Raw genomic sequence first — 27652 nt, 5'->3', positions numbered from 1 at the left:
GGGTGGATGGGGGAATGGGGGGGATGAATGGACAGGTGGGACAATATGTGGTGGGGGGATGAAGGGATGGATGGACAGGTAAATGGGGGGATGGATAGATGAATAGGGGTAGAGGGTGGGAGGGTGGATGGAGAAAGGATGGATGAGGAGGTGGTAGAGAGAAGGAGGCAGAGAGAAGCAGGTGGGATGGGTTAATTGGAGTTTCTTCATAATGGCTGTTACTCAGCAGATTCTTCTGGAGCTGCTGGGTGTGACAGGCTGGGGCACTGAATTAAGCGAGCAGGCCCGGGAAGCCCACCTGACCTTCGGCTGGATCCTCTTTCTGTTTTCCACGTAGGGTACTCAGGGTTTCTAATGAGAGTCTTTCTCTTGAAAAAAACCACGGAAAAGCACGGGCCTCGCATTGTGAGGAATGTCCTGTGTTGTGCGTAAAACAACGCCGTGGACGGAGGGGGCTCGCTCACCGTGAAGCATCACTTGTAAGGTGGTGTTCGGCGATCAGGCTGGGGCGTTGAGCAGATGCGTGTGATCCCACGGACGGGCCAGCCCTGGAGGTGGGGGTGGGGGCTTGTCTGCCTCGGTCACGGCGTTCCCGACGCCAAGGGCAGCGCCTGGTGCGCAGCAGACACCTGAGCCTCCTGCTCCCGCCAAGGCCAGATCCTGGAAGCCCCGCAGCACGTTTTCCGTCGGGTCTTTCTTGCGTGTGATAGAGACATTAGTGCACGTCAGACCCTTCACCGGGGCTCTCCCATTGTTTTAAGCCTGTTCCTTTAATCTAGCGCGTTCGCGCCCTCGGCTGAACTTTCATGAGTCTGCGGGGAGGCCGGGAGTGCTCCGCCGTGCTGTGGTTTGAATGACAATCAGGAGGTGCTTCTCCTGGCTGTGGGGGCTCTGCAGCGGCAAGGTGCTCCATCTCCTTCTGGGTCTGGGGCCATCGGGCCAGCTCCGGGGGCCCAACGTCCCACCCACGGATGCCCACCCAGGAATCCCAGGAAGGCTTTGGCTCCGCGAGGTGGCGTGTGTGCGGGGACTCCAGGAGCCCCGGGCCTCCCTGGAGCACCCTCCGCCTGTGCGAGGAGACGTGGCAGCGGGGTGGTCTGTCCCAGCGCCGTGCTCCTGGCCCGTGTCGGGCAGCTGCCTGGCCTGGGACACTCGCACAGAAGGGTCTCGACCCTGGGCCACCGCAGGCCTCCCCGCTGCCGGCTCCGAACGGGCAGGGAGATCGATGAAGCGAACTGTGCGTGAGTGACAAGGACTAGAAGCGAGCCCGGGGCTTTATCGATCAGCTGCCCTCAAGAGTCAGCGCTCCCCCGGGGAACCGCGGAGCCACAGCCCAGCCCGGGCCCAGGCTTGCCTCTCTCCCTCGCCCCTTCGTCGCCGACCTCCCCATTCCCCTCACCCCTAGGCTTGTTTCTGGAGCATTCTTGTGCCCCGGCTCCTCTGCAGCCCCAGGAATCCTGCACGATGCCACGCCCTGTCTGCAGTTACTACAGCCCGACCGAGGATCTGGGTCCGGTGCTTACCACGTCTCCTTTGAAAAGTCACTTTTATCTATGGCAAATGCTGTGAGCCTCTGGCAACTACATTGCCCTCGAATCCTGCAGTAATCATCACCCCTTTCTGTTGCCAAAAAAAAAAAAACCCAATTAATTAAAAATACATTTAAAAGTACATGTATTAAAGGAAATCATTAACAAGCCAAGCTGCAGAGGAGTCAGAAAAGTGAGAGCTGGTGAGAGTCTCCTGTGTTCATGGTAACGAGAGAGCAAGTGTGGCTGCGTGTCTGTGTGTGTGCTAAACAGAACAGTCTGCCTAAATTCTGGGGTGAAAAATGCTTTAAAAGAACCAAGTTGGTTCTGACGACAGAAATTGGAATGAGAACCTCGCCGAGTGTAGAGGGTTGAGCAGAGCCTCCCAGGAAGATATATTACAGGCCTCACCTCCCATGAGCGTAGCTGTGTCTGGGGGGGAAGGGGTCTTTGCAAATTTACGTAGGCAAGAGGAGGTCATGCTGGATACAGACGGCGGTTCTGGGAAGGCTTCCCAGTATGTCCCTGAAGGGGCTTCGTGCAGCAGACCCTGTGCCCGGGGGGAAGTGGCCTGCTCACTCCACGCCGGAGCCGGGCAGCGCCGTCCCAGATGCAGGCTCACTGTCAGGGGCCTGCGTCTCGGCGAGCGGCGCAGTATTCCCCAGAGCCCCTCGGACCCTCGCAGCACCCCGTCCTGCAGGAAGCTCATAAATCCCTGGTCTGCGAGCGAGGACTGAAGCCCACGTTGGCAGCCCGGGGAAAGTGCCCAGGCCCTTCGAAATCAGCCGTAAGACCGGCCACACCATGCTATGGGGGCTTGACCTGCAGCGAGCATCCAGGATGGGCTGTTTGACTGTGGGAATATTTGACATATTCAACTCTTAGGAGGACCAGCTTTGGGGCTGGTTTGTACAAAGGGACATTAGTAAAAATGATTTTTTTTTAATGCGTGTCCATTCGCTAAACAAGCACAGCATGCTGTCAGTCCTGACAGCGGGTGCCCAGACGGGGGGCGTCGGTTCCTGCCTGCTTGGAGCGTACCCCACCCCGGTGGGGAAGGGAGGGTCGAGAAGCCATGCATTGGTGAGATCCAGGTCATGCTTGCAAGTGCAGTAAGTTACAGAACATAACATGCACTTGGCGTAATAATATCTCAATATGGAAAAAATCAAAAATAAAAAACTCCCAGGGAAAGGATCTGTTGCTCCAAAGGTAGACAACAGGTGACGTTAGAGATGGAAGGTGCCTGTGGGGTGAAGTGACATTAAGGGGACACCTGTGTGCTGAGGAGGAGAGGGGCCAACCGCATCTAAGGGGAGAGAATCGCACGTGCAAAGGCCCTGAGGCAGGAGGCCCCCCGGGGGGAGGTGGACAGAGCCTCTAACTGCGGACCCCTGCAGGTGGGGACGGCTGAACCCTGGGCCTGCTCTGCCCAGACCCGGCCGTCCGTCGGCCTGTAGCTGGGAGCTCTCAGCGAGCTCCTGAGAGCTGGGACGCCTTGGGACTGAATGGGCCGTGGCTGGGCTCTGGCCCCCGTGGGTTCTCTCCATGGTGATGCCTGCCTGGGAGGGGAGAATGCTCAGCTCTCAGCCTGGTCTGGGGCCCCCGCCCTCCCCCACAACCCACAGATCCCCCGCAGGGGCGAGGCCGGCTGCCTTCCAGTGCCCAGATGTCATTTCCTTTAGGTGGAAACGCCCTGCTTTCCTGGAGGACCTCGCCCCAGGGCATCAATTTTCCTCTTCGTGTCCTTATTCTAGAATGTTCTCTGGCTGACTGATGACCGGGCACTCCCACCTGTGCACATAAGCCGTCGGGAAGCCCCAGACCCTTCCAGCTCCTGACCGGGTTGGCCCCCCTGGAAGGTTTCCACAGCGAGGGGGAGGGACCTCCGTGCGGCTTCATCGTGGCCGTGGGTTGTGCCAAGGGCTGCGTGTGCGGCATTTCATGGAAGGGTCCCAGGCCCGCTGCCGCCAGCCCGCCTTCCGGACAGGGGAGCCCCGACCCCGCCGTGCCCACGAGAACGTGAAGGCGCACCATGGAGCCCGTCGAGGATCATGTGTCCGCGATCCCGTAACTGCTGTGGGCTCACTGTGCGCTCCGGGGATTGAGGAGGAAGCAGCGGTGCCGTTACGGGTGTTCAAGGTCACCGGCGTCCCCGCACTTGGAGCACGTCGACTGTCCCACTTGGGAGCAGAGCCGCGGCGTCCGGACACGCGTGTCCGTACAATTCAGCTGGGGCTGCTGCTGCCCCTGCCCAGGTGCACGAGCTGCCGACGCCGGGGTCAGACCCCGCGGCCGCGTCCGTGCCGCCCCGGCCGCCCGCGTCCGTGCCGCCCCGGCCGCCCCTTGCCGTGGGCGCCCGACCCCCAGGGAGTTCTGTTGCCTCTTTAGTTCTTTCCAGGGATTATTCTCAGACAATAAACCTCATCTCTAAAAATAGGTCACATAAAAGGCTCGAGTATTTTTCTAATTAGTGTGAGAATTTATTGAATATACATCACACGTATAGATCACAATATTATTAAAATTACTATTAAGACTTTACACATCAAAATATTTCAGGCGACGGGGACACGGGAAGCCTGATGCTCCCTGAGAATCATATCTGCATTAGCAAGATAAAGGACAATTTAGGACGATTACAAAAGCAATGATTTAGCGTACAACATAAAACTCTGCTGAGAACTAACTCCTAATGCCAGCTGCTGCTAAGCTGCTTAATCTTTATCTAGTTCAATTAAAATCTGAATGTTTGGGATTTCATTAACAACGAGGGGTTTGGAAATTACATGCGCTTTTACGCTGGATTCCATTGCTGATGCCCGGTATTGGAAGTTTCCCAAGGCGTCTTCAGGTAGATTTAGGTAGAATTAAAACTCCCGTAAAGGATAACGCAGAGGTAAGAGAAGACTCGTTGAGTTTTTCCGTCAGATCCAGCTGACAGGAGTAGGACCGCACCCAAACCGGCGCAGAGGGCCCGGGCCGGGCGGCCGCTGGCCACGGACGGGTTCACGGAGCGGGGACGGCGTGGGCCACCCCGGCTGCGCGTGCGGCTCCGGCCTGATCTCCGCTGGAGGGTCTCTCGGTTCCTTACGCGTCTCCCGGCTTTGCAAGCGGGTCTTTGTGAAATTCGACCAGCGAGGGCGATGTCGGCGCGATACCCGGAGGGCAGAACCTGCCGGGGCGGATGCTTCTTGGGCACGTTCCCCCCCACCCCACTGGGCGGCAGGTCTGGTGTCCCCGGCCGTATGCTTCCCCCGAGGACCCGAGGACCCTTGGAGGCTCTGATGGAGCGAGGGGTGGGACCCGGAATCTGTTCCTCATGCCCCCCCCCCCGCAGTCATGCCCCATGCACCCCGACCGAGAGCTCGCGGTCTGGGGGGGACATGCCTGCTGCTGCGCTAGCTCGGCTGCCTGTGTCGGGGGAGGCTGGATGATGGGTGCAAAGACGTCCACGCCCTGCTCCCCGGAGTCCGGATTCAGTCACCTCACGGGGCAGAAGGGACTCGGTCGCAGACCCGGCGGTGAGACAGAGGGAGGAGGGCCCGAGGTGGGCGGCTGTGTGCCGGCGGCCGCAGAGGCTGGATTGTGCGGGAGGGGCCGCGTGGGGCCGCGTGTCAGGGGTGCAGGTGCCCCCGGAAGCTGGAAGAGGCGAGGAACAGCTTCTCCCCCGGAGCCTGCGGTGGGCGAGAGTGTGCGCTACGGTGGCCCCGGGGGCCCGACGGGCTGTGTGTCCTGAGCAAAGCCGCCGTGTCCTCACCCCGCTGCGTCTCCCTGTGTCCCCGGGAGGCGCCTGGTTCCCCGGGGCAGAAACAGAGCCCGGGCCACTTGTCCCGTGATTTGGGGGTCAGGTCCCCGCTTCCTGGCACCCTGGGCAGCTGCAGGCACTGGCTACCTAACATCCTTCCCATCTCCCCATCTGGGGTCCCCTGTCCCCTGCCCTCCTCGTCCCGGTGCGGCTCCCTAAGGGGGTGCCCAGGAGCTGAGGGGTGGGGGCTCCCTGCGCAGCGCTGTGCACACCTGGGCATGCCCAGGCCAGGGAGGCCCCCGGAGGGCCATGACAGGTGTTGTGCTCTACTTCTGGATGGGACCAGAGGCTTCCTAGAAGTGGGTATTTTGGATGAAGAGTAACCAGCTCCGTGTCTTGGGTGAGGACGTGCCTGTGATAACTCCCCTGGGTCATCGGGGAACTGTTCAATATTCATCACTTTACATGATTCTGAAACTGGTTTTCTGTGACATTTCCTTATCTCAGATTTGCATCTTCCTGCTTCCTTGTCTTCTCTCGAAACTATGAGTTCCTGGAGGGCAGGAGGCGCGCGTGTGTGTCGCGTGTGCAGGTGTGTGTGTGATGTGGGCGTGTTTGCATCTTCTAGGACCCCCGACGTGGAGCCTGACAACCCATGAGTATGTGTCGCGTGTTTTGTGTGTAAACTTGTCTTTTCGTTTGTGATGTCCCCCCCCTCCCAGGGCGAGAGAGCAGCACTGTATCTGTTACCCCTGCTGCCGTGCTGGGGCAACTGGGACATCTGCAGCCACAATCTTACTTTCTTCGGCCTTTGGGAATTTAAAGTGTCCACAGATCATATCAGAATTGGGTTAAAATGCTGGTTCTGACTCGGAGGGTCTGGGCTGGGGCGTGAGGTCTGCACCGCCTGCCGCCGCCGTTGGACTGGGGACCACCCCATATGGAGCAGGGATCTCGAAGGTTCCACCCTCACACGTGAACCCCCTGGCGTGTTCCGAATCCCTGCGCCAATTCCTGGGACCGTAAATGCAGCCCGATGCCTCCGATTCTCCTGCCTTCTCTTTTTGGCAGCTTTCCTCTTCCCCTTGGTCTGAGGGCATTCGCACGCACCTCGAATGGCCGTCTGATGGCTCGGGACCCACTATGTGGCAGGTGGCACGTCAGGATTAGAACGGGCCACCGTGATTTGGTATCGTCACATCCACTTGTCAAGAAGAAGGCAGAAATAAATAAATGACGGGTGTGCCCACGTCCCAAGTGGGCTCGGTGCACGTTTCAGCAGGGAGGTGCATGGGAGCTCGGAGCTGAAGGTGTGTGTCTACACCTGGCTTAGGTGGAAGCGGCCACAGGCTGATCCCACGGGGCGATGAGTGGACTGGCCTGCAGTTACTCCCGAAGCCCGCCTGTTCTCCGGATGACTCGGCCGGCCTCTCGGAAAGGCCTCCAGGTCCAAGGCGGGCGGAGGCCGTGCGCCTGCTCCATCCCGGGCTGCCACTCTTCAGGAGTTTGAGAGCCCTGGTGTTCCCTTCATTGCTTAGGTTTCATCGCGCCTGTTGATTTGCAGAGTCTTTCAGAGGTTGTTGGCAAGGATGATGATTGTGCATCGGGACGCGACAAGCCGCCTTAGTGAATCGTAGGCAAAGCATCCCAGGTTCCTTGGAAACTCGCATCTGCAAGAAGTGGTCGATTAGCTGTGTGGCCGTGATGTCATTAAGGGTTTGAAACATTTGACCCATGGATCACTACACACAAAATTAAAAAAAAAAAAAAAAAAAAGGCCGTGAGTCCTGAGTGTCCAGGTGACAAAACCTCTCTGGCTGAGCACCAAGGTGTCAAGGGGCCAAGTGGGACCCCCCTCCCCGCCCCCGCCTCCAGCCTTTCTCTAGGGTTTTCCCACCTGGCAACCTCCGTGTTGCCTGATCTTGAAATTCAGGTCACTGGAGCCCATGGCCTGTACTCTCCTGTGTCCAGCTCCTTTGGTCCCGCTCCGGATCATTCAGGCGGTGGCTCCTGCATGCTCCGGGTGCCCCCTCCTCCCGTGGAGCCTGCCTTCCTGCAGAGGCACCGTGCTTTGCCTGCCCCGTCTACACGGATGGTGCCGTGGCAGGTGCATCACGTGGGGCCCACAGCCTCGTGCCACGCCTCTGCAGTGGCCTTTGGGAATCCCTTCCTTGTGTTCGAGGAATGACCAGAATCTTGAAAGCACAGTGCAAGGTGCACCAGTGGAGGGTGTCAGTGTTGAGCTCAGTGCCCAGGGGAAAATGCTGACATCTTTGTATGTTTCCTTTGGTGCCACGTGAGCCTCTTGGTTTTATTTTTTATTTATTTATTTTTTTAATTTTTATTTATTTATGATAGTCACACAGAGATAGAGAGAGAGGCAGAGACACAGGCAGAGGGAGAAGCAGGCTCCATGCACCGGGAGCCCGACGTGGGATTCGATCCCGGGTCTCCAGGATCGCGCCCTGGGCCAAAGGCAGGTGCCAAACCGCTGCGCCACCCAGGGATCCCGCCTCTTGGTTTTAAATGTATGTAACATAGGACGGCACTTGATGGGATGAGCACTGGGTGTTCTTCTATATGTTGGCAAATTGAATTTAAATTTAAAAAAAAAACGAAAAAAAAAATAAATGTATGTAGCATAGTCTCCCATAGGCTTGGACCACGCCGGGGGCGTGTGGTTTTCAAGGGTTCTGCAGATGGGTTCTTTAGTGTTAAATACTATATGTGTACACGCTCAACCAAAGCTGTCACAAAAATCCTCGAGCCTCAGGGTTGGGTGGGTGGTTCTGTGGAGACTGAATTAGTGGGACCCAGTGTCCTTTGTGGGGAGGGGAGGCGGGGGACGGTGACATCAGTGGCACCCTCCTTCCCACCCCATTATGCAGGAAAGCTGCGCAATTAATCTTTGTCCACCTGCAAATCCTGGCAAAAGTCAGACACGCCAGCAGTGTCTGGGATTTTTCTGCTGCTTTTGTTCATTGGAATAATTGCGAGCCGGGGGCTGGGTGGCGGTGGGGAGAGCCAGGGCTCACCATTTGGCACGAGCCAGACAAAACGTGCAGCCCATCCCGTTAGCCGGTGCCTGGGCTTGCATTGCCTAGCAGGATCCAGTTTGGGCAGCTCCCCAAGGTTTTGCCTTAAAAGTGCATTTGATGATTGCTGGTGGAGGAGAGGCTGGCGCTCTGACTTCTGGAGGTTAGACTTTGCTGCCAGGAACCTGTCCCTGTGCCTGAAATAGCCCCTCTGCACATCTGAGGCCTCTCAGAGCCTGATCAGAGGCTGGGCCGTGCAGCAGGCTTGCAGCCCACAGTTGGCGGGAGAACTGATCCCTACTGGATCTGGATTCCAACAGGTGAGCGGGTACCTGGACTGCTCTCCTCTGACAGCCCTTGGCTGGGGCAGGATGGGTCCGGTGATAAATTGGGGTCCCTACTTATAAAATTGTGAAGAGTTTCAAGATGACAGAACCCTGAACCAAGCACAGTGCTGAGGACTGTACACCCCAAGCCCGGCCATATGCAGGCCAGCTGGGGCCCAGGAGACCCTGTGCTTCCCTTGGATCCTCTGCCTGGGTGCTGGGGTGCAGGGGAGCTCAGGGGAGCATCCACCAGCACTTCTCCTGAACCCCGAGATGTGGGTGTGGGGCTCCCAGCACTGGCCACACAGTGCAGGGCCCTTGTCGCCCCTTTCCTGGTGCCGTGGGGGTGGGCACCGCCTCGCTCTCCTCTGGACCTTTATTTGAGGTGCCTTCGGGAAGGGTGGCCAGGCTGTCATGGACAAGACAGCAATTTGGAGGCAAGATAAAGCAGAACAAAGAAATGTGACAGAGAGGAAAGGAAGTGAAACCATTGTGGACACCGCAGAACATCCAGACCATTTCCCCCAAATGGTCCTACCTCTCACGCTCCAGCACGTGACCCCAGTGATAGTATTTGGAAGATCCCAATAGTAGAAAGATTAATTTGTAGATTGCCTTGTTCATTCATTCCACAAGTATGTCCCGAACACGTGCCAAGTGCCAGGCCCCGAGTGTGGCAGTGAACACGACAAAGTCCAAGAAAGATCTTTAGTCACGATGCGCGCGTTATGTGGGAATCTCAGGGTTGATCGTGGCTTTTCAGAGGCCTTTGGAAAGAAGAGAAGGGGGCTGACGCGTGGAAGGGAGGTCCCGCGAAGGGCCAGGTCAGCATGGCTGGAGCCAGCCCCGGCTCTCCGCCTCCCTGCCACCCAGGCTGCACCGGCCCGTCCGGGAAGACTGTCTGCAGGGCTTCTTGGCCACAGGGAGGACTGAACTCCCTGTCCCAGGCCTGCCCTGCAAAGATCCCGAGGCTCATGCCAGTCGGATGGCTTAGGTCACTGCCCACGTCCGACCGTCCATGGAGTGCAGCCTGCAGGACAGCTCCGGCCTCCAGCCAGCGGGGCCCAGAGTGTTGGTGGTGGGGGGGTTGGTAGCCCTGGGGCTGCAGCCGCTCGGAGCTCTTCACTAGGGAGGCAGGTTCACATCCTACAAGCCAGATGAGGAGTCTGCTCGGGCTGCCGGAACAGGGGAGCACAGACTACGGGCTTACACAACAGGAACGTTTCCCCCGCAGTCTGGAGGCTGCATGTCTAAAACCAAGGTGCGGGCAGGGCTGGTCTCTCCCGAGGCCTCTCTCCCTGGCGTGTAGATGGCCGTCTTCCCCGTGCACGTCTGTGTCCTGAGCTCTTCTTATAAGAACACTTGTCACGTTGGATTAATATCCATTGCTATGACCATTTTATCTAAATTACTTATTTTTAAAGGTCCTCTTTCTAAATAGAGTCCCAGGTGCTGAGGCTTAGGACTTGAATGAGGATTTTATCAGGGGTGGGGGAAGGAGGGACAACTCAGCCCCTAATGGTTCTCCTGCCTCCCACCAGGGGATGGGGATGGGAGAGAGCCTGCCCCCTTCACAGCTGGGCCTGGGCGTGTTCTTGTCCATCCTCTTGTGTCCATCAGACTCACCCTGCGGTGGCTCAGGGCCAGATGCGTATTTAGTGCACTTGCACGTGGGTCATCAGACACTTAAAGGTGGCCCTCTAAGAAAACAGAACCTGGGAAGTTGGAGGGAGGGATGCGTGTTTGTCTACACTCTGAATGGGGATGGCAAGTGCTGGCTGAATAGCAAAGCCTGGGATGCAATCAGAAAGAAAAAGATGGTTGGATGTGGAAAAAAATAAAGATGGGGGGAAAAAAAACCACCCTTCGATGAAAAAAATATTTTCACATCAAAAGGCAAACAGATTCGGGAAAAGAATCGTGATAAATATGACGGGGAATTTCTCACCTTTAAATACAAAATTGACTAATGGGGGGCAGGGGGTGCAGTCCTGCTGGTAACCAAGGGAATGAAAATGGTTAAGTGTCCCCTTTTGCCGTAGCAGTTGAACAAACTTTCTCTTCCCGTCGTGAGTGACGCTACTTAGAGCCGCCCAAGCACCCGTGGAGCTGGCACTTTTACCCGGTCTGCAGAGATTCAAGTGAGATACAGAGGGACCCACGGAATATGTCAAGCACCAGAGAAACGGGTGTGCGCGTTGGCTCCCGGGTTCCAGATCCAGGCCCTCTGAAAAGGAGAAATCGGGAATGCGGGCCGGGCTGGTGCGGGCGGGCCGGGCGGCGGGCTCGGCGCTGCACTGGGCGACTGCGCCCACCGGCGGCCTCTCCTGCGCCCCAGCCCGGCCGAGCCAGCAGCTGGTGGTCGGTCTTTCCCGCCCACCTGGTTCCCCCGTGTTCCTGTCTCCCGTCTGACCGCGCAGACACCGGGACTGAATGAAGGCAGGGCCTGTGCGCACAGGACGCGACTCTCACGGGTGGGGGAAAGCCGTGTCACAGGCTGGCCTGCTCGGGATGGCTTTCGTGTGGTGGCTCATCGAGACGCGGCGGTGCTTAAGGTCGGTTTACTTCATCCTGGTTAATCCCATGTACTGCACGGGGCCTGGTGCAGCCCGAGGGGCAGATGAGGGCCCTGCTGAGGCCTCAGGGTGCCTGGGGCTTAGCGGAGCGTCTCCACCGCCCCCTGGAGCGGCAGCAGGGCCCCCCAGGGCCAGGCCGGGAGCGGGTGGATGCAGACGCCACTGCCTCCATCACATCCTCCCCTTCCCTCTGACTTGCTAGCTCGCCCCTGGATTGCCCTTGGATCACTAGTTTCAGCGTAGACAGACCCCGTGGGACAGCCACCAGCCCCTCCTCACGGTGCCTACACCTCGATGTTATTATGTTTTGAGAGCCAGAGACAGAGGGAGCTCTTAATTTCATGCACAAATTAAGGGAGCGCTGGTGGCAGCCACGAGATGAGCCGGGACTGTCCACCCACCAGGGCCGTGAGATGTCCGGGAGGCGGTTTCCTCTTCTTTTTTCTTTTTAAGTAGAGGAGCCTTTTCCTTCCAGACAGAAGTGATGAGTGGCAGCCGACCACTCGTGCCGGGAGCCCCAGCACGATTCCAGGCTCTGGCCAACCTACGTCTCTGGCTTTCTCTGGCTGATTAGAAAGACCACAGGGGGAGGGAGCCAAGAGATACGGATGCTCCGGTACTCGGGCCCCCCAAAAAGCAACGAGCTTACCTCTTGGACCACAAGGAATCTGAGCGCTGTCTGGGAAAACAGGAGTTAGTTTGTCCCTTGCCCATTTGCCGACCTTTTCCTGGACTTGTGTCAGAGGAAAGCACCCCCAGCCCACAGCCCGTGTGGTCTGTGGAGGGTCCCCCCTGGCTCAGGTGCTCACGGGGCCAATGGGACGCCACCTGGTGCAGCAGCACCTGTGTTTCTGGGACCATGGGGGTTGCACGGGGCCCATGACCGGCTCCAGCTGCCCCGATGCCTGAGCAGGAAGCTCCTGCTGGAGTCTGGGGTCCAGGAGCAGGGAGGCCCCTGCAAGTGGTCCTCTCGGGGAGCTCAGAGCCGTGAAAGTAAGCTGGTCCCGGGGACAGGTGATCACAGCAGACCGGCCGGCCTGACTCGGGTTCACAGAAGCTCACCGTGTCACTGAAGCCAGCTGGAGTCTGGTTTCCCCGTCCCGTCTGCAGAAACACGTGTGAGGACAGCGAGCAAGGAAGGATGAGCAGCAGTTGCCCTGGGCCAGGCAGCGGGAGCCGGGCCTGCAATCTAGGGCGCCGGGGTCGGCCCTTGGGGAAGGCCGAGCGTGTCCGCGGAAAGGGGCTCTTCCGGAGGCGGCAGGCGGCGAGGGGTCCTCGCAGGTGGCGGGCGGCACGCTGCTCCTCGCGCCCCTCCCTCCTGGGTGCCGGCCAGGGCTCTGTGGGTGGGGACGGGCGCGTTGCAGGGAAGCCGTGAAACGAGAAACAGAAGCTCGGCTTCCACGCGGAAGGGTGTTTTCGGATAGGCTTTTTGATGCATCTGCATTTTTTCAAGATCCATCCCATCAGGAGAGGTTAAGAAAAGGAAAATCTAATTTTCTGGAACATCGGAGATGGAGAAGACCCTGCTCCTCGCAGATGGAGGCTGTGCTTCACTAGGTCTATAATTTGAAGGCACTAAGGAGTTTGAGAAAGTCCACTTGTCCCCCTAAATCAGGTTCAGGCAGCAAAACAAATGTGTTGCTCCAGAGGGGATGGAATAAACCTTTGGCTGGAAAGGGGAGTGAGCCGTCAGCTCGGCTTTACCGGGTTTCCACCTCCCCCTGCGTGCGTCCACCGTGCGCCGCGTCTTCTCAGGGGGACCGCGTGGTCTGAAAAAGGAAAAGTGGACGCTTTTCGGCGCAGTTAATTCCGTGGGCCCCAAATGCCGTGGACTTCTGGGAGTGGGTCTGATCAAGCAGATGGGTCCGTCAGTGCCTCGCCAGTGCTGACCGTGTGTTATGGGGCGAAGAGGGGCTGTCCCGACGGCCTGAGCTGGGCTGAGAGGAGCTGCTGCCCGGCCTGGACCCACCGTCCACCTGCTTCTTTCACGGCCGCCGCCCTGCGGGCCGGGGGGTCACGGCGGCACTGCTAGGCCTGGACGCCGGGCCTCGGGGCCCCCGGGTGGGCACAGGCCACCTGCACCCCACGGCTGGCCTCCGGGCACCTGCGCCGTGCATCCTGTCAAGTCCTGCTTCAACTGGAGTGTTTGCAAGGCCTGCCCCCAGGCCTGATGGAGGGGGGCCCAGAACCTTCCACGTGCCCAGAACCCTCCGTTGTTGCTCGAGACCAGGTTTCTCAAGCTGGGGGTGCTGGATGGCTCTGGCTGGGGGTGTGTCTCTGTAGGATGCTCCACAGCAGCTCCGCTCGCTCCATGCCAGTGGCCGCCCCTTCCCCAGCCGTCACAACCAAAAGTGCCTGCAGATGTCACCCAGCGTCCCCTGGGGGCAGGAGGTCCCCTGGTCAAGAACCATGGCTCTACGCAGAGGGCCCGTGTTGGTTCAGAAGCCGACCCCGTCCATGGAAAGCAAGGAAAGCGCAGGTAGGTGGCGGGTTAATAAGCACGGGGACTTCCTTGTGAGGCCCGCGTGGGCTTCAGGGAGACGAGAACCCGAGACCCGGTCTCAGGGCCGCATGCTCTGTCCAGGTGGAGGCCCTGCAAAGGCTTCCAGGGGTGGGCAGGGTGGGCCGAGCCCCCTCCCAGGGCGGAGGACGGTGAGCAGCCTCTGATGCCCCGGGCCGGGGGGCAGCGGGCAGGTGACGACCCTGGGTGAGCTCCTTGAGACGGCCGGCCGGGGAGGGGGCCTCCCGTGTCTGCTCGTGGCTCCGTCCAGCCAGGCAGGGGTGCATTTGCTTGCTTTCTGTGAGGGGCTGTGTCTGAAAGTGCCATCAAAGTGGAATGCCCCACGGCCTTTGGGAAAAGGAACAATCCAGCCGTCCTCGCAAGGGGTGGTGTTGCGAGCACCTGGCTGGCTGGCCGGCTCCCTGCGAGCCTAAAAGGACCGGGGCTGCCCTGCGGGAGTCGCACGCTCTTAGCTGCAGACGGTTTTTACCTAGACCTTGCGTGTGGGATGCGGGGTCCCGCGCCCTGCTCCCTGGGTCTGCACGACCTCTGCTCTTGCAGACCTGGGTGGGGGCCGTGGCCAACGGGCGAGGCCAAGCACCCCGAGAGAGACTACGTAGAACACAGGACCCCGCAACATGCCTTCTGAAGCTGCCTGAGGCGGAGCCAGTGATGCTTGGCTCCTGTTGACATGGTCGCATCTCCCGGGGCCCGACACCCTCTGTGCCCGGCGACGGCGGTGATTTCCCGAAGCAGCCAGTGTGCACGTGGGTCGAGCCGGCAACTCCGTAAAGCAGCCTGAGCTCGTTCTGGGTTCCTGAGTCAATACTGTGGGGTCACATGGACTGTGGGTGCCTTTGGGTCACGGTCCCACAGGAGGCTCCGGCACTAGGAGTGGTTCGCCCGTCGCGTAAGTAACAGGACGCCGTGACCTTTGGGACGTGCAGACCATTCACAGACCTTTGGAGCGCATCACACAGGCTTATTGCAATTAACTCCTCCCTCTGGGCAATAATGAGCTCAGGACGTTGAGGCAGAGAGAGGAGACGATCGTGTGACCTACCCCCAGACAAGGCCTGCGTTTCTGAGATTATGGGACATCAGCGCATCGAGGGGAGATCGCAGGGGCCCTTTCCAGCAGGCTGGAGCCTCTTGCCTGCCTCTTACTCCACTCACCTTCGTGGGAAAGTCCATCTGTCTGTCCTCGTTGGCTGCCGGGTACCTGTGAGGGTGCGAGGCTCTGGGTAGGCGTCCAGGGGATCCCAGTGTGACCCTGGCCCGCAGGCGCTGGTCCCGGGGCAGTTGTGCATGGTGGCTTGTGGGGAACGTGATGGGGGCTCTCCCTGTGCCGTAGGCCCAGGAGGCCTTCCTGGAGGAGTGTGGCATGGACCGATTGCCTGAGTGTCCTCGGGCTGCCGTGACCAATTACCACGAATTGGGTGGCTCTGGGCGGCCGATGCTTTCTGTCTCCAAGCTCTGGGGGCCAGACGTCGGAAATCAAGGTGTGGGCAGGGCCGCCGTCCCTCTGCCGGTTGCGGGGAAAGATCTTCCCTGCCTCTTCAGCTCTGGGTCTGCCGGAGGCCCTGGCACCCCTCGGCCTGGTGACCAGCCCTCCGCTCCCTGCCTCCCTTGTCACCCGACCTGTGTCTGAGAGGATGCTGCGTGCAGACTTCCCTCCTCTCCCGGGGGCACCGGTCACTGGAATAGGGCCACCCTAGCCCATTGTGGCCTCGTCTCTATTCAGTTCCTTCTGCAAAGACTATTTCCAGAGGGGGGACGTCCTGAGTTTGCAGGCGGGCGGACAGGAGTTTGGGGGGGTGTTGACCCAGCGCCCTGACCCTCAGCACTCGTGAAAGAGGAGCAGCGGGAGAGAGGGTGGCACCCAGAGAGGGTGCTCGGTTTGTCCTTGAGGCCAGCGGCCGTGAGGCACCTGGATGAAACAGTGGCCTTGCACCTGTGGGCAGAGCCCTGGGACGTGGGACCCTCCGGGGCGCCCTCAAACTAGCAGGTCCAGGACCATCACTGAGCTTTTCTCTTAAACCTAGAGCAAGCACCGTGGTGAGTCCTGGCTCCGGCCACGGTGCTCCCGGGGTGCAGGGCAGGGGCAGAGCCTGGCGGGGCCTCAGCTCCGCTGCAGGAGCACTGTCCCCCCACAGCCACCCACCCCCCCGCCCAGGCTTCTGTGGAAGTTGAAGGAGAAGCGCACAGCAGGTGCTTCACCCGGTGCCTGGCGGACAGTCGGCTGTCAGAAAAGGCGATAGTGGGTCTTTGGCATTTTTTTGGCTTTTGTAACATCTTTCCTCACTGCCCTGGGTGGGTCGTCAATAAGCGATCGTTGAAAATAGGTCTCAGCTTTCATGCTCCTTCGGGGGGCAAGTCTCCCCCATGAAGCTCTTCGGGAGAACCTGACATTCCCAGATTTTGCCTCAAAGCCCCAGTGAGGAAAATCCAGTGACATCCTTCCCCGTCAAGCGTGAAGGTGCTGTGTTAAATTCTGTGACGTTCCCTTGCCTGTAGGCAGCGGGGCCTCGAGGTTTCTCACTTGTCAGACAAGAGGTGATAGAGGAGTAAGACCCGTATCAGGCTGCGGCGGTGTCAGAACGGGAGGCGTGCGTTTGGGGACGGGGGAGGACGTTTGGGGACAGGGAGGACGTTCCGGGGGAACGTGGAGGGAGGGAGTGTGTGCTCCTCGGAGTAAAAGCGAAGGCCCAGGAGCGCTGCTCCGGGATGGGGTGCGGAGCATGGGCCCAGGCAGGTGGGTCACATGCCCCGTCCACCGGCCAGTCGCCGTGTTCTCTTCTCCGCGCAGTTCTTCCCGTAAAGAGTCCATGGCCGTGGATGGACCCTGCCTCCAAGAGCATCAATGGTCCCGGTCAGGAAATTATCAGAAACCCTGGACAAGCTCTGTGCTGCTGTGACAGCTGCCTAATCGGGTGGGTTGGATCTCTGCCACCGGGTCATCCTCGTCAGCACGGTGTCCCGTCCCCGTGTGTCCCCGTGCCGGTGCTGGTGGCACCGTCGCCCACCCATCAGGGCGTGAGACGCTGCTGTCCTGGACGTACAGATGGATCCCAGAGAGAAGCTAAGTCGAGGGGAGCTCGCTGTGACTCCGCGGTCCCCTTCTGTCTCCAGACACTAACTTTAGGGGACAGATAGAGTGAAGGGATGAGGTCACCCCTTTGCGTTCCCCTCTTCTTAGAATCTTTATTTAGGCAGGTAATTAGTACTCCTTTCCAGACTCCTCACTTAAGTGACTTGTTTTAGGAAGGGCTTCGCCCAAAGTTGAGCGCGTGGAAGGTTTCCATGAATATATATCGAAGGAAGAAATGAATGAGTGACATGTTTTGAACTATATTGGCTCACTTGTACAAAATTGCATGCATAACAGGAAGCTAGCTGCGGGGGGAAAAAAAGGATTATTCTTGTGAAATACACAATTATCTCTCCAATGTGCCATGTGGTTTGAGAGCCCCGAGGAAATGCAAGCACATGTTGTCTGGCCCGGTTGGGAGGGGTGGGGGCACGACGAGCGCGTCACAATATGTCAAGGAGATGACCGTCTCTCTGAGATTCCGTATGAGGAAATAAAATTAGGGTTAGAATCGCACTGTCTGTGAAACACGTCTCCTGGGTCCAGAAGGCTCATATTCCGGAAGGTGCCGGGACCGCCTGCAGGGGACGGGCTGCAGACCCGGTGCGGCTGCACACGGCGCGGGGCACACGTGCTTCCCGGGAGCATTTCGGGGTGAGATTCCACAGGACAGAGGCTTTTCTGTATTAGGTCACGTGAACCTGGCAGCAAAAAAAAAAAAAAAAAAAAAAAAGAGGCTTTTCATGTCGTGGGAGGAAAACTATTTGGTTTTCAGTGGCGAGAAAGCCCCGCTCCACGCATGACATGTTGCTTCTTAGGACTTTTCGTCTCGGTCATCCGGGAGCATCTGGAGGCCTGGGCCGCGGCCAGCCGCGGAGGGCCTGGGAAACACGGCAGAGCCAGTCCTGGGTCGCCTCCCTGTATGTCATTTCCCGACAACTGGTTTGTTGGGTGCAGTTTTACTGGCTGGAAGGCTTAGGATTGGCCTCCCCCGGGTGAGAGTGGGCTGTCCTGCTCCTCCTGTCCCCCTGAGGGGTCCTGCAGCAGAAAGAAGAAACGGGGAGTGGGGCGGGGGGGGGGGCTGGGGCCCTGTGGGCGCTGCCTGCCGTGGTCCACTGCAAACCTCATGTTTTATCTGAAAAATTCATGTGCCCAGGAGCCATGTGAGAACGGACAGTTATGTTTGATTGTGTAACAATTAAAGTTCCTGACTGTTGGAAGCGTATCGTTTAAATTTTACAGAAAAGAGTGGACACCCGGGGAAAACGAGTCTTTACTGTATCTGACGGTTCTTTTATTTATTTTTTTATTTTTTTAAAGATTTATTTATTTATTTATTTATTTATTTATTTATTTATTTATTTATGAGAGAGAGAGAGAGAGAGAGGCAGAGACACAGGCAGAGGGAGAAGCAGGCTCCATGCAGGGAGCCCGACGTGGGACTCGATCCTGGGACTCCAGGATCGCGCCCTGGGCCAAAGGCAGGTGCAAACCGCTCAGCCACCCAGGGATCCCCTGACGGTTCTTTTAATAAGTAAAGAGCTTTTTAAAATCAATGAGAGGTGACCGGGGGCTCATCCTGGTGCCGATAGGGGGGGAGTTGAAGAAGCCATGGCCAGGTTATGTGAACCCCCAGTTCACGGGAAAGGGCTTTCAGAAGGTGCTCAGGTTCATGGCCGTGCGGCACGGACACCGTGGCCACCTCCTCACTGATAGGTTGGTGGGGATGGAACAGCGCCTGGGGCTAGCCGGGGTGGCGGCGTCGGTCCTCGTGCAGGCCGCTGCTGGGGGTTGATAGTCAGCATCTGGAGGGTTTTTGACAGCACCCGGTACGATGGAGCGGACGCGCCCCTTGACCCAGCTGTCCCACCTGCAGAAACTGAGTCCATAGCATGCTCTGGGGTCTGAAGAGTCGTCTCTACTGGGAACAGGTCTACACTGGCCACCCTTGTCGGCCTCACCCAACACCCAGCAGGAAACCAGGCAGCCGTCATAAGGGGTGAGGTCCGATTCCGTGAGTGTCCATGGAATTCTATTAGTTCATCTTACGTGAAAAAGCAAATTCACCAGGTAGCGTGTGTGCTGGGGACTCTACGTTCGATAACATCTGCACTTAGGTAAATAGTCACAGAACATTTTTAGAGGCGGATAAGGAGAAGCTGACATTCCCACGCGGCGTGGGCGTGGGGAGCAGGGCGGGACGGGGGTTTTTACCTCGTCTTGTGGGATATTGACGGTGGCCTTCAGATGTGTTTAAATAAAATCTCTAGGGGTGGTGGAAGGGGAGGTGGGCAGGGGGTGGGGGTGACTGGGTGACGGGCACTGAGGGGGGCACTTGATGGGATGAGCACTGGGTGTTATTCTGTATGTTGGCAAATTGAGCACCAATAAAAATAAATTTATAAAAAAATTTATTAAACAGGAAAGAAAGGGATCCCTGGGTGGCACAGCGGTTTGGCGCCTGCCTTTGGCCCAGGGCGCGATCCTGGAGACTCGGGATCGAATCCCACATCAGGCTCCCGGTGCATGGAGCCTGCTTCTCCCTCTGCCTATGTCTCTGCTTCTCTCTCTCTCTCACTGTGTGCCTATCATAAATAAATAAAAATTTAAAAAAATTAAAAAAAAATAAACAGGAAAGAAAATAAAAATAAATAAATAAATAAATAAATAATAAATAAATAAATAAATAAATAAAATCACTAATTTAAGTGACAGTTTGCTGGAGGAGGAAGGCGGCCTTTTCTCTTTGTGCCAGCGATGATGAGAGTTCCCCTTACGCTTTGTAAGTGACAGTAACAGTCGCGTGGCTGGAGTGTTTGGATTCACGCCGCGTCTGTAGGTGTCACGGCGTGTCGGTGGGTGGTGGGCGCCTGGCCCCCGGTGTGCACACGGCTCCTGGGCCCTAGGACTGGGCGTAGGTGGCAGTGAGGCGGCGATGAGACGGGAGGACCCCTCTCTCTCCCGCACCCACTCTCAGGGCTAGCTCCTCCGAAGGCATCGGGTGCGCTCACCTGCTGGACGTCGTCCACTCACATCACACACACCCTGGACGGTCAGAGCAGCCTGAGCTTCGGCTGAATGAGCTCCCGGCTGCAGGGGCAGGTCCCGTCAGAGCACCGATGGCGCAGCCCCGTCTGCCTGCCCCTGGGCAGCGGCACCTGCTGCCGGGGGTGGGGCCTGGGGGTTGGGCTGCGGGCCCGTGGCGCTGCCTGGACAACCGCGTGTGCGTGACACAAACACGCCCCACGATCGTGGTCACCACGTGCAACGCCTTGTGAATTTGCTTTTTTTCACTTAAGATTAGTTATTGATCAGGGGGCAGCTGGGTGGCTCAGGGGTTGAGCATCTCCCCTTAGCTCAGGGCGTGACCCCGGGGTCCCTGGATCGAGTCCCGCATCGGGCTCCCCACAGGGAGCTGCTTCTCCCTCTGCCTGTGTCTCTGCCTCTCTCTCTCTCTCTCTGTGTCTCTCATGAATAAATAAGTAAAATATTAAAAAAAGAAGATTAGCGATCAGTTCTTGATCAGCGTTCCTCGGCCATTCATAGACTTGCGCCTTGCTCTCTTCAGTAGCTCCTGCTCCATCGAGCTCTGTATCTGGCCCCAGCGGCTCCCACCGGAGCGGGGGTTGTTGTTATTAGTTTCCTGGAGGAAATGACCCTGTCAAGTCGCAGAATCGGAGCTGGCTCCAAGGGTGTGCTCTCCGTCTTGGTGGATGTTGCCCGTGGGCATGGAAAGCGTCGCGTGGTTCACCCTCCCGACTCTCGCGGTGGGAGAGTCTCTGCCAGAGGGGCCATGGGAGGGCTCAGGGCTTCGTCGGGGTGCACCTGCCGTGGCTGCTTCCACACCATCTCCAGGACCGACCTCCTCTCCGTTCCCCCACCCCCGGGGTGGCCACACGCCCCTCAGCACATCCCTCCTGCCCTCCCCCAGTCCATTGCCTGCAGACGTCCAGGGGGCATCACCTGCTGCTCTGCTCGGCCAACGCGGGTGCACGTTCACCGTCTGGCCTGGCCCTGGCAGGCTGCCCCCGCGTCCCTGTGTGCCGGCCACCTGGTCCTGTCAATTCCTCACACTTGTCCAGCTTGTCCCCAGGAACTGGAATGTTCTCCGTGACCCTGGCCGCGGCTGGCCCTGGGCGTTCGTGTCTCAGCCCACGCCTCACCCCAGATGTGACCAGGGGTTCGTCCTCTGTCCACCTGTTTTCATTTTTTTCACAGTACGTGCCCCTGCATGGAACCGTCTGGCTTAATTAATCTCTCTCGTCCCCCTGCCCCAGAGCCCGGGCTGTCCTTGGCGCCGAGCCGTGCCTGGCTCTGGGAGCGCGGGTGAGCATTTGTCCAGGGCGTGAAGAAACTCTTCCAAGAGAGGCGAGACTGTGAGCCCCGCGTGGGGCGGTGCTGTGGTCTGTCCGCGTTCCTGCCGCGGATCGGCGGCGCCAACACCAGGGCCAGACACAGGGTGGCCCCGAGTGCTCCTGACCGGTGGGCACGGGCGGGTCCCCGATGGGAACATAGACACCGACGCTACGCCATCTGCGTAATAACGGGGGCGAGAGCCTTCCGGCCGCCCACCATCCCGTGGGGCCCGTCTCTGTGACCTTCCGATTGCGGCAGAGCCCGCGGGAACGTCGGCGCGTCTTGGGGCTTCCCCGCAGCCAGGTCTGGGGCGGGCAGGCCTGACGTAGGGAGGTGCTAGAGGAAGGCCCCACAGTTCCAGGGCGGCAGGAGGTTTCCATGTGCCTGTGGGATCAGAGGCGCAGGGTCCAGCTGCGGGTTCTTCTATAAAGAATCCAAACCCTCCTGCGATGCTGGCCCGCCCGGCAGGGTTCCCGACCCGGGTGCTCCCGCCCCTGCCTGGGCAGGGGGAGAGTGCAGAGCACCCAGACCACCCACGTGGGGTCAGACAGCCGCATCGCAGCCGTGCCACCATCCCCTCCCCAAGCCATGGGGTGGGTGCCACCCCAGGGGTCGCCCTCCTGTCTCTGGCGGCCATGGGGGATCCTTGATGCGTCCCTGGGGCCACCGGGCGCCCGAGTGTGTCAGTGTCACGTGCTGAGGCTGGACACCCCTGGCCGGCTGCTCGAGCCCCCAGACTGGCTGCCCTCTGCGGCTGGGGCAGGCCCCAGGGTCCCCTCACACGGCTCCGTCCCGGCCTGAGGGATGCCAGACTTGCCCCCCTGGGGTGGGAGCAGCCTTGCTCTTGGCTCACTGGCCAGTTGTGCATCTTGCGGCGAGACGTGTGCCGCCTTGGGGGGGTCGCTGCCCCTCTGCCCAGCGGCCCCACCCTCCTGGGCCCCACCCTGTGGCTCAGACACCCAGCTGTTTGGAGACAGGCCTGTGATCTCCGCGCTCCTCGCCACAGATCTGAGGCCCCTGCCATCCCACGACCGCCGTCCGGCCCGGCCTCACCCTGAAACAAAGCCTCAGCGTCTCTCCGTGCCAGGGAGACTTTATTTTTGGAACAGGCCAGACCTGTATGTGGAAAGGGCGGTGCCGTCCTCGGGAGCCCGCCGGGGGGGAGGGGGGGCTGCCGGCCTGCCTCTCCAGAGCAGGGGTTAATTTTTAGGGGCATTTCAGCAGCTCTGATAAAGAGAAGAAACAAGAGCAGCTATGACCGCCGCACAGTGTGAGCTGTGGTCCCTCCAGGGGGGACGCTGCAGGCGTGTGGCTATCGGGACCGCGTGCTCCGGGCCCCGCGTCACAAGCCCCCGGCCGTGGCCTGTGCACCTCTCAGGCGGCAGAACAAGCGGGCCGGGCCCCCTGGCCTGGCGACGGGAGACGGACGGGGTGCGACGCCTGAGAAGTGTCTCTTGCAGGTGGCCTCGTGTGCAGCCCCGTGCCGGTGGCGGCAGGACGGGAACACGGGGCCGCCTTCCGTGATTCCAGACGCCTGGCACGTCTGCCAAAGCCCCAGGTCGACACTCGAGGCGAAGTGTGTAATAATGTAGAGTTTATTGCCCCAGCACCAGAGTGGCTCAGAATTAAAGTCTGTGCCGAGTGCACGGCCTGCTGTGACAATGCCCTCCGAGCGGCTCCGGTGCCACCACTGAGCTCATGCTGCCCCGAGGCCTGCAGACCCTCGGTGATGGGGGATGGGGGCTGTGTGAGGTGACCAGGTGGTCGGGGCATCCAGCTCGGTGAGGACAGCAGAGGTGATGGGTGAGCCTGACCCCTGCTCAGCCCTCCTGCTGCCCAACCGAATGGGGCTTGGGTTCACTCAGCCCAGCTCGGGACGGGGGTGCCCTGCTGGGAGCTTGGGCTGCTTGGCCAATTGTTTGTTTGGGTTTTGGGGAATTCAAGGAGGCAGGCCTCCCACCCATCCCTCGCAGATAGAATGTTCTTGCCTTTGCTGTCGTCAAACCTGCTCTGTCCCTCTGTTGCCTCCTCCTGGAATGCCGCCCACAGCCATCGGCCCTCCCGCTAGCCGCTCCTGATCCCCAGACCCTTGCACCTGCAGGCAGGGCACCCGTCCTTGGCCCCAGAGCAGTTGCTATGGTTACCCTTTCCTCCCCAGGGTCCTCTTCCCCCGATGGCCCGAGCCGGGGGCGGGCACCTTGCCTGCTGTGTCCTGCGGGTGCTCCCAGAGCCCAGAAGCTGCAGACGGACGTGGTGTTGGGTAGTGAGTGGGTGGAGGCGGGCCTGCTGCGGCGGCGGATGGCAGCCTGGTCGTCACTGCCCTGGGCCCAGGGCCCACAGAGCTTCCGCGACTGGAGAACACGGGCTGCCCAGCTTGGCCAGGGGGAGGAGCAGCCTGGCTCGGGCATGGGGCTGCGGCTCAGGGCACAGGTGAGCACAGAGGGAGGGTGGGGCAGGGGAAGCAGAGGAGTTCCAGGGACACCCCCCGGGCCCCCCAGCAGGCCTGACCCCAGGATGCCCTCCAGGCTGTGCCTTCCAGGGGCCCATCTGAGCCTTTCTCCAGCCAGCCCGGCCCAGCCTCCCTCCTGCTGCTACCACTTCTTGAAACCATGTCCTGTTCATGATAAAAACTCATCTGGCCCCATAGCAGGGCTTTTCGAGTCCTGGCTGTGTCACGTGTCATCTTAGGCAAGACTTGCCAACCCGAGTGACAGGCACAGTGGCCGTCCCTACTCTGTGGGTGACGTCCAGGCTCCCAGGGCCCCATGGGTGAGGGAGCGGCACGTGGGCCTAGTCCAGCTCAGCGGGCAGGTGCAGGGCACACTGCACTGCACGGTGGGTGGGGAGGGCACCTGGTGCCCAGGGCTCCGTGTGAGGAGAGAGAACAGCATCCGCTAACTGCATCTGTATAGGGTACATGTGTCAATGGCACTACGTTGGCTGCATTGGGCAAAATCAGAGTAGTGACATAATCCCACCTCTTCAGTTTTAGTACCTTTTAACTTGGTGCTGAAGCATTTAAGACCGTGCACGAGGTTGGTGCTGTCTCTGCTGCTGCACCTGATGGGCCAGGGTCAAGGGGGACCTGCCTCAGATGCCTGCAGGTGCGACCCTCCCTCCGAGAGCCTCGGGGCTGGTGAGCGCTCCGTTTCCCTCTGCCTCTCAGTCCCCCCTTCTCTGTTGGGGTGCCCCCACTGTGCCTTTATGCCCTCCCTGCCTGGCAGCACCCCTGAGCTCCCCAGCCTGGCTCTGCACCTGAGGTCCAGCCATGGACTGTTTAGGGCAAGGCTTGGCTGACCCGACAGCTCATTCACCTGGCCCGTCATGGACAGAAGGGGGCCTGGGGGCATGCCCTGGCCCCAGACCATCTCCTGTCACCCACAGGATGGCACGTGGCTCGCATGCTGCGCTTGACAAGCCAACAACATGGACTCCAGGACCCTCGCAGACCCTCTGGGTTGGAACTCACCAAGGATGGATCTGGGTGTGTGTGGGCACATGTGTATGTGTGTGCATATCTGTGTACATGTGTGTATGACAGGCCCCCGTGTGTGCATCTGTGTATGTGTGTGTATCTGTGTTCGTGTGTGCATACATGTCTATGTGCATGTTATGTGCACATGTGAATTGTGTGTATGCATGTACTTGTGTGTGCACCTGTACACACACACACACACACACACAAACCTAATCTCCCCTAGAGTTGCTGATCTGGTGGGCACACAGTGGGCACACAGTGGGCACACAGCCTCCGGCTCCCACTGGCCCACACGTAGGAACCTGGTTGCCCGGGTGCTCTCCCTTTGCCTCACCCCATGACAAACTTCCAAAATGTGTTTGAGGGTCACACCATTGGCCCTTTGTTTCCAGACTGAAAGGCAGGACTCTGAGCAGGGGTCTGGCCCCATATGCACCACCCGAAGCCAGTCTCCACCCAGCAGCCAGAGCTCCAGGGCTTCCAGAGGCACCTGCGACCCCTGTATGCACTCAAGACAAGGAAGCCCCGTGAACATGGAGACTTGCACACGGTGCTCATAACATCACGGGAGGAAACCACCCAGATGCTGTCAGCAGGTGCACGGGTAGACAAAATGCTATGAATCCACACAAGGGAACACCATTTGGTCATAAAAAGGGGTGAATCCTGACACACACCATAGCATGGGTCAAGTGTGAAAACATGCTCAGTGAAGTCAGGCCATTCATAGGCATGATGTGGGGTTCCTATGTAGCCTATGATGTAGGGTCCCATTCCCAGAAAGGTCCAGAACAGGAGAGTCTGTAGAGAAAGAAGATACGAAAAGAGAGAGAGAGAGAAGATAGATCAGTGCTGACCAGCAAGAGGGTGTGGGGAGATGGGGAGCTACTGCAATGGGACAGTGGAATGTTCCAGAATTAGGTAGTGATGATGGTGGCACAACTCTGTAAATGACCTAAAAACTACTGTACACTTCTTTTTAAAGATTTATTTATTTATCTTAGAGAAAGAGAGAATGTGTGGCAGGGAAGGGCAAAGGGAGGAGAGAGAGTGTTAAGCAGACTCTGCGCTAAGCTTAGAGCCTGATGAGGGGTTTGAACTCACGACCCTGAGATCATGGCCTGAGCCGAAATCAAGAATCAGACGCTTAAGTGACTGCAGCACCCGGGCGCCCCGGTGGTGTGTGCTTTCAAAGGGTGAGCTTTATGGTATATAAGTTCTATTTCGGTTCAGCTATTAGGAAGAAGGCCTGGTGGCCAGGCCCCTGGCTCCCACCACAGGGCGGCGGGGCCCGCAGGCCCCCTCAAGTGCACCGTCTCACCCCTGCTCCCCTGCCCCCTTGCCCCTGCAGTGAGTTGCCATGCCCAGGGGTTCTGCATGGCCCCCGCGTGCCCTTCCACTGACCTCCCCGAGCTGATGGCCTCTTGGGTCTCAGCTGAGAAGCCGCCTCTCTGGTATCGGTTGTCTGAGCCCCTGCCCCTGTTCTGCTCCCTGCACAGATGTTCTTCCTAAGGCTGCGGAGCACTCACCAGCCTCTGAAACCGTCCTCTTGTTGGTATGTTTGTCTGTTGTCTGTTTTCCTCCCTGAGAAGGGGTGCCCTGTAGCAGGGAGGCATCTGTGGGCCTGTGGGCTTGCTTCTCCGTGCTCAGCGCCTGGCACGGAGCAGACCCCCAGACCTTGCTGGATCAATAGGCCTTGAGTGGCAGCATGATTCCCTGGGCTTGCCCCACCTCGTCTTGTCCGGGACTCTGGAGCTTGAGATGATCATGAAGGGGACGCCACCCACAGGGCACTTACCTTGAGGTGTGGAAAGGAGACATGCCTTCCAGGTGCACGGCCAAGGGCTGTACAGTACCCAGGAAGCACTCCCAGAAGGACAATGAGGGTGGACCCCCAGACCGCCCTTCCTGCTCGAAGCAGGTGCCGGAGCCGGCTGAGCCTTCAATCCCCATTAAGCCTCAAAGACTTCTCAGTAGACGCAAGAGGCATTGCACGTCTTATTAATAAGCATCGTGGCGGCGATAACGCTGCTACAGGCAGCTAATGAGATAAAACGTACCTGACAACTCCCCCTCCCGTTGGGTCTGTGGTTTATCACGAGCACCTTCGCAAAGACGGTGAGCAGAGGCTGCGTGGCTGTGGACAAATGTCAATGTATTTATATTGATTCTCGCCCTAACGGCCCAACCGGTTTGGGAAAGTGGGTGGGGCCGCGTCAGCGATCTTGTGTGTGGTCCACATAATAGACACAGTTGCCACTATCTGGTCTGAGGGAGATCGAAGGTAATTATATTCACTTTGTTCAAAAACTTAGGACTAAGCCGCCTGAAAAGCTCTTTAAGATTCCAGACAGATCGATTTGATATTTAGAAATTTTAATTGCACCTTTTCTGCCATTCACAAGGTGTGATTTCTGGAGCACACGGGGGTCTCCCCTGAGCATCGTCCTGGCCCAGGAGCCAGAGGTTCGCGGTGTCCTCCTGGCGGCATTTGGGAACAAGGTGTAGAGGGTTCCTGCCCCCTGTCTGGGCTGTTGCAGGCACTTACAGGGTGACTTTGGTAGGAGCTGGTCGCCCGCTGCTGTCTGTACCTGCTGGTGACTCCGTCTCTATTTCTCTAATTTGATTAGCGTCGCTGAGCCAGATGCGAGTGTCTGTTGACAAGCGGCCCCCACCTCGTCGGTCTGCTGATGAAACCAGAAACGCCATCCCTCTGCGCCACGGTGGCCCCTTAGCTCCTGCCTGCCCATGAGGTCTCAGGCTTTTCCTCCTTTTCTGGCCCAGTTCTGATGCCGTCCTAGAAGAAGTTGCTGCTCTGATGTCTCCCCGGCCGGGAGTGTCTCCTTTTTGGGGTGCCTTCCCCATCCTTGCCTATCTGAATCCCATGAGACCCAAATGGACCCCCTTCCTGGCTGTGAGGTCCAGAGGACCAGTTGGCTCACCGGGCCTCGCCTCTCTTATCTGCCCAGCAGGGATCACAGCAGATCCACCCCACCCGAGGGTTAGCTTGAGG

At 58.9% G+C, this 27652-nt stretch overlaps 1 protein-coding gene and 1 long non-coding RNA gene across 2 annotated transcripts in view; both read left to right on the top strand.

The window, feature by feature from the left end:
• CDH4 (cadherin 4) overlaps window positions 1–27652 on the top strand; it is a 506523-nt gene that overhangs the window by 28966 nt on the left and 449905 nt on the right. The gene's annotated exons all lie outside the window — the stretch shown is intronic.
• LOC121477955 lies at window positions 22340–24645 on the top strand. Its single transcript, XR_005984389.1, has 3 exons — window positions 22340–23591; window positions 24148–24297; window positions 24546–24645. It is a non-coding gene; the product is annotated as an uncharacterized LOC121477955 (long non-coding RNA).

This window comes from Vulpes lagopus, chromosome 18 (assembly GCF_018345385.1).
Source record: "Vulpes lagopus strain Blue_001 chromosome 18, ASM1834538v1, whole genome shotgun sequence".
Lineage (NCBI taxonomy): Eukaryota > Metazoa > Chordata > Mammalia > Carnivora > Canidae > Vulpes > Vulpes lagopus.
Note: the sequence above shows the minus strand (reverse complement) of the source record. Positions and strands in the feature narration are given on the sequence as shown.